This window comes from Kogia breviceps, chromosome 12 (assembly GCF_026419965.1).
Source record: "Kogia breviceps isolate mKogBre1 chromosome 12, mKogBre1 haplotype 1, whole genome shotgun sequence".
NCBI classification, from domain to species: domain Eukaryota; kingdom Metazoa; phylum Chordata; class Mammalia; order Artiodactyla; family Physeteridae; genus Kogia; species Kogia breviceps.
In genome coordinates, this window is record NC_081321.1 from 49,144,947 (window position 1) to 49,154,798 (window position 9,852).

General features: G+C 41.7%; 1 protein-coding gene across 2 annotated transcripts in view; it reads right to left on the minus strand.

Moving 5' to 3' along the window:
• The window catches only part of TAFA2 (TAFA chemokine like family member 2), a 557,381-nt gene extending 550,767 nt beyond the window's left edge, over window positions 1–6,614 (minus strand). The window contains exon 1 of one of the 2 annotated variants that reach the window (XM_059082216.2): window positions 5,088–6,614. The gene's annotated coding sequence lies outside the window, so the exon portion shown is untranslated. The remainder of the gene's footprint in view (window positions 1–5,087) is intronic. The other variant, XM_067009669.1, reaches the window with a different exon arrangement.
• Between the last annotated feature and the right edge of the window lie 3,238 nt (window positions 6,615–9,852).

Consider the following 9,852-nt stretch of genomic DNA (forward strand, 5'->3'; position numbering starts at 1 on the left):
AAACTGTAAGGTTTAGAATTTTTGCATGCACATGCATGCAATTATACAGTCACTAGTTCATAGCAACAACAACAAAAAAAAAACTTATAAAAATATGTAGTAGGGCTTCCCTGGTGGCGCAGTGGTTGAGAGTCCGCCTGCTGATGCAGGGGACGCGGGTTCGTGCCGCGGTCCGGGAAGATCCCACATGCCGCGAAGCGGCTGGGCCCGTGAGCCATGGCCACTGAGCCTGCGCGTCCGGAGCCTGTGCTCCGCAACGGGAGAGGCCACAACAGTGAGAGGCCCGCGTACCGCAAAAAAAAAAAAAAAAAAAAAAAAAAAAAATTTAGTAAAACAAATCTTTGCACTCTCCAGGCTTTATGTGAAGAGGTAGCTTTATGTAGAACAAAGATAAAAGAGCAAAGAAGACTTGTTTGGCAGATTGTCCCCATTTTGTCAAAGTACTAAATTTAGCCTACCACCATAATTGCTAAGAAGGCAACATTATCACATTATCCAATCTCTCAGTAAAGAGTTTCCAAAATCTACTGTGTAAAAGGAGCATTATAAATATAAATTTAATTGATAAGTATGTTTGTGCTATTGCTAGGGGAAAGGGAGATGTACTTTTGCTAACTGGCCACTCAGGGGAAATCATAAAATAATCACAGGTTCTATGGAGTAATTTAGGAGACTGAAGGAAGTGATTAAAAGGACTTTATCTAATATAAGCATATAAACTATGATTCGCTAGCTATATTTCATACCCCATAGGGATAATTGTGAATAATATGGAATACTCTCCTTATAGCTTATATAGTCATGCCTCATCTGAATCCCAAGTTACCTGAAAGTCTTATATTTTTCAATGGTATTAATAATCAATTGCCTAAATATGCTAGATTTCCACTAATTCCAGTGACTAGGTGGCCTAGTTACAGCACAGGATGAAATCCAACAAAGACATGTGGTATACACATTGGAAGTGGGTGCATTTAGGAAATTGAACAAATTTGGAGTATAATATCAATATGTTTCTGGAAATTTTGTAGATACCATTTGAAACCAGAATAGTATGCTCTAATGTAACACACGGTTTCTGTTTTGACTGTGAAGGCACATATTTAATAAAGACAGAATACAGATATATTCACTGTTTAAAATGTGTTGAGATTTCTAGTCATAGTGTCAATAAACACATCCCAAAGCACCTCTACATAGAAGACAAAATTGATTTTTTTTTTTTTGCATATGTAGCCTAATGAATAAAAATATCTCTGAAAGAGAAACTGAAGAGAAAAAATACTGCCTGCAACAGTGGCTCAAAGAGTAAAACTCAATTATAAATGACCTTGTTAAAACCATGGTTACCCAGTTGCACTGTAGGTCAAATCATGTAAAATAGTGAAAAACTAGGTATCTTAAAAATGTAGACTTTTTTTTAAAAGTCATTCTCTCCCCCTTCAATACTAAACCAGCATTTTACATGGATCCCATTAAAAGCATATGTATGTATGCATGCATGTGCATATATATGTATAGAAGTAGAGATTAGATTCATATTGCAGAGAAAATATTTAAATACCACTTTTCTTCACATTCCAAAGAAGTCTAACCATTCCTCTTAAAATTTCTGTTAAGAATAAGCAGAAGATAAGAATTGTTAGCCATATTTCACTGACGGGGCACCGAATCACTGTGCCAAATGAACAGAATCAGATTTTCTAAAACTTATCCTATAAATCAGTGGTCAATGACAACTAAAAACCAAAACTAATTTCTAGGTCTCTGTTTGCTAGGCCCACCTTTTCACCTCCCCTGTTTCAGACTGCACTCCAAACCCAAAGTAAAATTGTTCTCTAAAAAGACTTACAGTAACTCTTCGTGAGACTATTCCTCCTCTTCCAGTGGTACAGTTCCATGTGCTCTAAGTAATTCAAACTAAACCAAAGAATTTTCCAACAAAATAGCAAAGTAACCATATTACATGGCATTAAAATCAATGGTTCATAAGCAAGATATAGGATGTGAAATGCTGTGCAGGTATGTGGACCAGACATGAGGTTGATTCGGCTGGCTTGGCCTTCATATCTAGCAGCAATCTGTGTTAATGCGTTTCTTCTCTTTGTTTGATGAAGCCCTACTAATAACAAGTTGATGAACTGCATTTGTAAATGTCAGTTATAGATCAAAGGGGGCTATGTTATATACTTATTCTACTTCAACTTATGGTTTTTCACCTAGAAAACAAAACTGCATTGCACAGTAAAGTTCCTTATTTTTACTTGACTCTTCAACGAACAAAACAGCTGCAGAATAATGCGATTTAATGAGGCACTCCTAATAAAATACTGGAGAAGTAAAAGCAGGGGCACTGAACTGTTTCTGGTTGTTTCATCGTCTCAAATATATTAGAAATAACTGATGACACTTTGGAACATTCCTAGTTTGGGACATGCATTAAAGAGGCAAGTGCCCATTAGTCTGCTGCCACAGCTGAACTTAGGCAGAATCTGACAGTACATTTTATTAGGGCCCATGATAATAAACAAAACAAAAAACAAACGTCTGGAAAATGCTGGAGAGGCACATCTTACCCTACCTGTATTGGCTAATCCATAACCTGCAATTAGTGATAAATCAAACTTAAAATGCACTTTCAACATTTACGTACTCAAAAACACATTGTAAAGGATTATCATTAAAATACTACATTAAAGATACAGAATCCAGGATGACTAAACCTTTCTGATATTATACAAAATAATTTCCACAAAATCTTCTATCACGCCCTGAATTTCATCACTTCATAAATTTTTAAAAAGGAAAGGTGGCCATGTCTAAAAACAGATCTTTTTACAGCTGTTGTCATCACATTTTTATAACTCGGTGGTTAGTAAATACTGTAATGCAGTCTCCAAGCAATACGTACCTTTTTTGACATAGATCCATGGGATCTCAGTGAATCTTCACTCTCCAGCTTGTCACTTAAAATAGCTAATACTTTTCAGATTCAAAATCACACATACTCAGAAAGCTTAGGTTCCTTTTTAGCACAACTTGTAGCATTACAGGTGTTTGCTTTCAGGTCGTGGTTTTTTGGTTCTTCCGTAAGAGAAATATATCATAGCACCATGTATAAATATGTAAATTCAAGCATCCTAAACTACAAAACTGTATTAAAGGCAAGAATCAAGATTTCAGTCTCAAAAAATGCCTGATTTGAATAAAGCAACACACTAAAACTGTTTTCTGCCTCTTAAAAGTCACTGTGTCTAAGCAGTTGGCAGTGTGACACTGCTTTCATAGTATTGTCTATAAATAATGCAATCTAATTTTTTTCATTGAAAATTAAGAAAATGAAAATAAAATAAGCTCCAATGTGGTTCGTAATGGGCTTTCAATGGCTACAGATGGTTTTAAAAATTAGGATTCTAAAAAGGTCAGTAAGCAAACAACTGACCCAGGAAGAGATCCAGAACAGAATAAAGTAGGAAAAGGGAAGATTAAATGTGCCTGATCATTTTTAAGGATCTTAGGTGCCAAATTTGAAACTGTAAAAGATTCACCAGTCTGAGAGTACATGTGCAAACATGGGAAGGCTGGAATAAATACAAATAATCTTATTGCCCTGGTTTTTAAAGTCTTTAGAAGTGTTTTCAGAATCCTTTGCTAGTTATTGCCGTTTAGGACTTTACCCAGAATTCTTAATTACTCAATTGTCTTAACTTACATTGCCTAACAGAGCAGTTTTAAAGTGTTAATTGATAATAGTCTGAATGTTGATGTCTCAAACAATCTAGCTGGGGAAGACAGGAACCAGATAATTATCATGCAATCAATAGTCATTAAAATTCATCCTGTCATGAGTAAAAGACCCTTATAAACTGACTGCTTTGGGGGTACTTTTCAGAATGATGTTTGCAAAATTCAAGAGGGTATTTAACACTCACAAAAAGAAGATATTTTCTTTTCTGTCTTATTGCCACAAGCCAAACTCACCCAGCACCAGGTGAAGACAGGCTAGCTATCCACTGTAGTGACTACACCTGTGATTCCACACACTTCAGGCAATCGTTTACCACTTGCTCAGGAGGTGGAATACTGACTAGAAAGCATCACGTCTACCACGGGGCTCTGCAAGCACCTACAGTTCCTCCTTTTCAAGTGGGGACCCGATAGCTCAGCCTGCAGTTCTAGGAGAAATAGGGCAATGGATCTCAAACTTTCCTTTACAAAGTCAGTTTCTGGAAATAACACGTTCTCCACTGACAAGTGAAGATCAGTGGCTTAAAGAAAACACCTCTTGGTGGAACCTGCCCTTTTGGAATAGAAGGGGGAAGGGACAGGAAAGCAGTGGGGCAGAAAAACCGTGTACTATTATCAAGATTCTAGAGGCATCTATGCGGAAATAAATGAAAAACCGTTAGTTTCTCGAAGCTGTTCTTTTTCTGAACGCTGTTCCTAAAATGATCCTTGTCCTAAAGCTCTCCTGTAGTATCCTTTACGGAAGCTTTATCTCACTCAGTAGTAAAGCGTCCGGTACCAAATCTAAATAAACCTTTACACAGATGAGGCTCCAGCACTTATCAAGAAGATTCTTTATGAAAATGGTTAGAGGTGGAGAAATCAATAGCCTCACACCCACCCTCTACACACAGGCCCGAGAATTAACTAATCAGAAGTGGACAGAAAGTGGGGATTTCAGAAAGGCGACCTGACATCCCATTGATCCTCCCTTGAACGCGACCCCCAACTTCTTTTTAGGAGTCCAAATGGTTACGAACCGAGATTGGTTTGGTTGAGGGATCGAATTAAAACCCACTCGACCTCGGCCGGGTCGCTCGTTGTTAAGAGAAATGGGGCACAGAAGAGAGGGAGGGCAAGGCTCTCGGAACCGCCTTTCACTTGCTCAGATCCCCTCTCGGCGTTCCTCTACCCCCGCCCCTACCCTGGACGCCCAACCAGCATCTGCTATCACCTCTCGCCTTCCCCGGGCGAGCTCCCTACAGCCCCCGACCCCCGCAGAGGGGAGGGCTTCCGGGCCTCGGGTCCTCCAGCTGCCGCCCGAGTCCCCAGCGCCGGCGGGAGGCGCGGCTGGCACCTACCTGCAGCCCGGCTTCCTGGTGGCGGCAACACCTAGCGATGCTCTTGCAGCTTCCACGGGCCCGCGCCAGCCTTATCGCTCTTGCATCGCTTCCAAGATGCCAATCCGCCGTCACCGTTCTGGGTCATAGGGAACCGAAGTCTGATGGTGTGTGCTCGTGGAGGGCGTGTGAGTGTGGCCCCGAGCGTGCGTGTGTGCGCGCGCGCGTGTGTTTCCTCCTCCGAGAGCAAAGAGGGTTCAAGGAATCTCTTGACATCCAAACTGGAATCCCCTTAAAGTGGGTGGAAGGCGGCGTGCGGGAGCCTCGTTGCTTTCCTCCTCTGGTTTTTCACAAGTCAAAGTAATCAAAAGATTTGTTTACTGGGGAAACGCCGAAGTTCCGCAGCCCTCGCCGGCGCCCGCGGTCGCCAGCGGTCCTCGCCGGATGCGCGCGGTGCGCTCAGCTCCTCACAAGGCGAGAATCAAGGCGGTCTTGCTGTAGTTACCGCTCTTACTCCATCTCTGATTTGTTTGCTTTGAACGCCGAGTAAAGACTTTTCCTCCTGCCACACGTCGTCTCTGCCTCTCACACATACACACACTCACGCATACTCGGTTCCTTTACCCCCGCCCTCCCTTTTTGCTCTCTGAGGAAAGGCAATTGGACGGAACAGTTCACCTTCAGAAAAGCAGCCTCCACCACGTACTTCTCCAGTTCCCTGGCTCTCGTAGGTCCCGGGTCTCCGTTGTGCGAGAGTTGCTGAGGAGGTTCGGGGTAGAAAGGAGGAGAGGCTCTGAGCTCGGCAGTCTTCCGCCCGCGAGACGCTGGAGTTCCTCCGTCAGGCGGCCCTGTTCTCGCTTTTAGCAGATAGGTCCCAGCGGATGCCGTCTCGGAGACTTGGCGCCAAGTCCACTTAACAGCAACCCCTAGCCAGCTGCAGACCCTCAATCCCGCCTCGAAGTGCTGCGGGCAGAGCCCCACGCAGCTCAACCGCTGCCCCTCTAGGCATCGTGGGCTGGGAGGAAGGGAAACCGCCGCTGTCCCCCTGTCCCCAGTACGCTGGGCACAGTCACCGCCGAGAAGATGCGTGTTCCAACATCGAACACAAGCGAGCAGGTGCTGCCTGTGTCAGTTCGCTAAAGGAGGGGAGGGAGATGGCGTGCGGGAGGAGGCCGGGGAAACAAACCCGATCACCAGAATAAAAAGAATTAAGCGGTTTAGTAACAGAAGCCTCCTCTCCGCCGCCCACCCTAGGGCGCTACACTGTCAAAAAACACTAGTGGTACCTTTTAGAAAGTCACCGTAGAGGGCAGAGCCCCCTGTTCCACCCAGACTCCTTATTCCACCCAGCCTGGACGTCCAGGGAGTCCGGAGTGACTGACTTCCCTGTATAGAACAAGGAGAACGCAGGGAGGAAATAGATGCCAATACCCCAGGTTGAGTTAAGCAGGAAAATGCGAGGCAGGACCAGGCGGCGTTGCCTCCCTCTGTCTCTCTCCCAACAGCCACCTCTGTTAGCAGCCGCAGCTGCTTCTGAGAGGAAACTGCGGTCTCGCAGAAAAAGAGGCAGTAAAAGATGAGAGGGCGGCAATTAGTATAAAAGCTGGACTATGTCTCCCTCTAGAGGGAAGCCTGGGTTACAAAGCTTTACTGACTACGACTCCAATTTCTCCACAAAGAAAAAGAAAACAATATCAATTCCAGAGAATTTTGTAGTTTTACAAATTCCAACCTCTAATGGATTTAGAGAGAGGATTTGCACTGCAGGCTTATGTAAGCAGAGTCCTTGCTAAAGGAACCTCTCAATACTTACAGAAATTTAAAGCAAGACGCTGGAAGGTCATGTCCTTACAGGTTTGGTCAAATTGGGTGTTGGTTTAAGCAGTATGCATACGAGCTCAAATGAAGGATCTTCTTAGACTCGCTTTGATCAAGTTTGGCGATGAACAATACCTTAATCTAGTGATTAGAGGATTATGCAAAAATAAATAAGTAGTAATAATGAATTTAGAAAAAGAAAAGAAAATCGAAAGCAAAGAAATAGCATGCTGATCCAGGAAATCTTACAAGCCCCTTACATCTAGGAATATCTAAGATCTTGCTTTGGAGCCAATATTCATACCTCTTATTTAACTAAACTAATCATTGTCAACTAAACTAACCAGACAAGGAGTTCCGGTTTTTTGAGCATCAGCTGCTGGCATTCCTTGTCTGGTGCCTACAATAAACATTGCACTTTCCTTCACCAAAACCTGGTGTCAGTGGATTGGCTTTACTGCACCAGGGCAAGTGGACCCAAGTTTCATTCGGTAACAGTAGTGTCACAGATGTTATAATGTTTTGTTACTTCAGTCAAGTCCAAGCTAGGTTCCATCTGTAACTTTAATATTTAGATTTTGTGAACTATTTGAAAGTTTTCATTCAAAATATTTCTATATGATACAACAAACTAGTGAATATAACAAAAAAGAAGCAGACTCACAGATATAGAGGACAAACTAATGGTTATCAGTGGCAGCAGAGGAGTAATACAGGGCTGGGGGAAAGAGAGGTACAAACTACTGAGTATAAGATTGGCTCAAGGATGTATTGTATAACACTGGGAATATAGTATATATTTTGTAATAACTGTAAGTGAAGAGTAACCTTTAAAAATTGTATAGGGCTTCCCTGGTGGCGCAGTGGTTGGGAGTCTGCCTGCCGATGCAGGGGGCGCGGGTTCGTGCCCCGGTCCGGGAGGATCCCACATGCAGCGGAGCGGCTGGGCCCGTGAGCCATGGCCGCTGGGCCTGCGCGTCCGGAGCCTGCACTCCGCAGCGGGAGAGGCCGCAGCAGTGAGAGGCCAGCGTACCGCAATAAAAAAAAAAAAAAAAAAAAAAAAAAAATTGTAAAAAAATTTTTAAAATAAACTTAAAAATAAATAATAAAAATAATAAAACAAAATTCTGTATGTTTAAAAATTATAAAAAATGTATTCAAGTTTTTATTAAACTCCTTCCCATTTCCATTCACTCTGAATTTTTGAAGTAGTCATATTTTAACTTGATAATCTAATTTAGTACAGGCTTAAAGAAAGAAAAGAATTTATAAGAAATAGCTTAGACTGATTGAAGTCATTTAAAACAAGGAGCCAAAACTAAGTCATGTAGTTTTATTATTCAGCTAATTGCACTATAGTAGATTTGAATCAGTCGAGCACATGGCAGTCATTTGAGGTAACCTCACCTGGTCTCTTTCAAAAGATTCATGTCATATGGTCACAGATTTTTATTTCATTCCCCTTACTGTTAATGAAAGTGGGGTCTGGCTGCTCACCACTGAAAAGCCAAAAAAGAGGCAACGTTGGTGGAAAGGAAAGTTTGCTTTATTTCGGATGCCAGCAACAAGCGGGGGAGAGCAGACTCCTGTCTAAAGGCCAACTTGACCCAACCACTGACAATCAGTGGGCAAGAGCTCTTATGGACGGAGGGAGGGGGCTACATGTAGAAACAGCACAGTCGGCTCTGACAATCATCTTGAAATTGGTCTTGTGGTGGTCTGACCAAAGTTATCTTGATTGTTTTAAGTACAATTAATCTTCAGTTCCAGGGTCAATTTGTTCCCATTTCCTTGAGGGCAGTTCTTGGAATTGTGGCAGCTTATGTCATGGCTGCAGTCTGGTCATCATGTGGTTAACTTCTTCCACCTGGTGGCAGTTTCAGTATCTACAAGGCAGCTCACAGGATGTGGCTCAGAAAATTATCTATAGCCCTTGAGGAGGAGCCCTAAGGTCCTTGACTATGCTTAATGATAAAACTATTATTATTTGGACTCCTTTTACTGTTTTCCTTTGTTTCTGCATTTTCTCACTTCTCTGATTACACTTATTCTTTGGCTAAAGTTTTTGCACAGACAAAAGGCAGGCAGAGGACATGGTGGGGGGTGTGAAGGACCATGGGGTCCTGCTCCATTTCATTACCTAGCAACTTATTTCCCCAGGGAACAAAGTTTACATTTTAAAACACCTGGCACTTTCATTGCCAATCTTACAGTAATTCTCAGTCTGCTATGTTAAGTAGTAGGAAGGAATCCAAGCAGGAATGACTGGAAATTTGGGCTCTGTGCTGGGAGGAATAGCCATTTACAAAATCACTTTAGAACATTGGCCCTCCTTTCTTACAAGAAACATAAAGTATACTTTATAATCCTTCTAGCTTCTAATTCAAGTAGCTCTCTGTGACTATAGGAAAATCTATCATTGTATCATATTGTTAAATTTTTATTGTTAAAATATATGACATTTCATCCTCATTTTCCTAATTAAACCCATCATGTTTTTACAAAAATATAAAGAAAAAAAGTTTTTAAAGAGAACAAATGTGTAAATTAATTACAAAATATAATAGAATTTCTTATCCAAAGTCATATGATACTTAGGTTCTGTAATAACCTTTGTACTTTTTGTACAGATCCAGATAATTTCTAATGATTTTTAGATCAAGGTATTCCTATTTCCAGCACCTCCTAGACTTCGAAATCAAATGTTTTGTTTTCCTTCCGAAACAAAATGGCAAATACCTCCCTAGTTTAATAGAAATCTTGAGATGATACTTCTTATCTTCTGTTTATTTAAACTGCCTGCCTCCTCCCATATAAACAGTAAAAAATAATTACTTGGAATGCAGAACTTCACTGACAGTAACCCCGAGCATAGCTCTTCATGTTCTGAGAGCTCACTGAAACATCACTTTGGGGCACTGTAAGCTTGCTGGAGGCTTTCTATATTATCTCAAATTCTTATCTCAAG